The sequence below is a fragment of the Budorcas taxicolor genome, chromosome X (genome assembly GCF_023091745.1).
Source record: "Budorcas taxicolor isolate Tak-1 chromosome X, Takin1.1, whole genome shotgun sequence".
Lineage (NCBI taxonomy): Eukaryota > Metazoa > Chordata > Mammalia > Artiodactyla > Bovidae > Budorcas > Budorcas taxicolor.
This window is the reverse complement of record NC_068935.1, coordinates 97372400-97373707: the sequence shown is the minus strand read 5'-3', so window position 1 is coordinate 97373707 and position 1308 is coordinate 97372400.

The window sequence follows — 1308 nt, the reverse complement described above, 5'->3', positions numbered from 1 at the left end:
GAATTGAACATCCTGAAGCATGCATGCACACACACACAAACATACATAAATGTACAGGACCTACACAGAAACTTATCTTATACAAAAATTAACTTGAAATGAAAAACTGACTAAAATGTAAACTGGAAAGTTCTAAAATGTTTACAAAAACAAACAAACAAAAAACTTTGGCACCTAGTACAAGCAGAAAAATTCTTATACTTGACATCAAAAGTAGGATTCTTCATAGGAACAATTGGCAAATTTGACCTCATTAAATTAAATAAAAATATGTTCTATGAAACACTCTATTAAAAGGATGAATATACAAGCTACAGAAAGGAAGAAAATCTTCGTAAAATAAACAAGTAACAAAAGTCTTGTATCTCAAAATCATAAAGTAATTTTTTTCTTCAACAATAAAATAGCCAATAATCCAATCAGAAAATGGTAAAAGACATGAACAAACATTTCCATAAAGGATATACGCTCAGCAAATAAGCACAAGAAATCATTCACCATTAGGAAAATATCAATTATGATCATAATAAAATAACATTACACATCTATCAGAGGAGGCAAAATTTTAAAAATAGTGACTATAAAAATGTTGGGCAGGTCGCAGAGAAACAAGTTATTTCTTTTTTTAAATTTTATTTATTTATTTTTTAAATTTTACTTTATTTTACTTTACAATACTGTATTGGTTTTGCCATACATCAACATGAATCTGTCACGGGTGTACATGAGTTCCCAATCCCGAACCCCCCTCCCATCTCCCTCCCCTTATCATCTCTCTGGGTCATCCCAGTGCACCAGCCCCAAGCATCCTGTATCCTGCATCAAATCTAGATTGGTGATTCGTTTTTTACATGATATTATACACGTTTCAATGCCATTCTCCCAAATCATCCCACCCTCTCCCTCTCCCACAGAGTCCAAAATGCTGTTCTATACATCTGTGTCTCTTTTGCTCTCTTGCATACAAGGGTTATCATTACCATCTTTCTAAATTCCCTATATTTGCATTAGTATGCTGTATTTGTGTTTTTCTTTCTGACTTACTTCACTGTGTATAACAGGCTCCAGTTTCATCCACCTCATTAGAACTGATTCAAATGTATTCCTTTTAATAGCTGAGTAATATTTCATTGTGTATAGGTACCACAGCTTTCTTATCCATTCGTCTGCTGATGGACATCTAGGTTGCTGCCATATCCTAGCTATTGTAAATACTGCTGTGATGAATGGAAAAGGCGATGGCACCCCACTCCAGTAATCTTGCCTGGAAAATCCCATGTACAGAAGAGCCTGTTGGGCTGCGGTCTA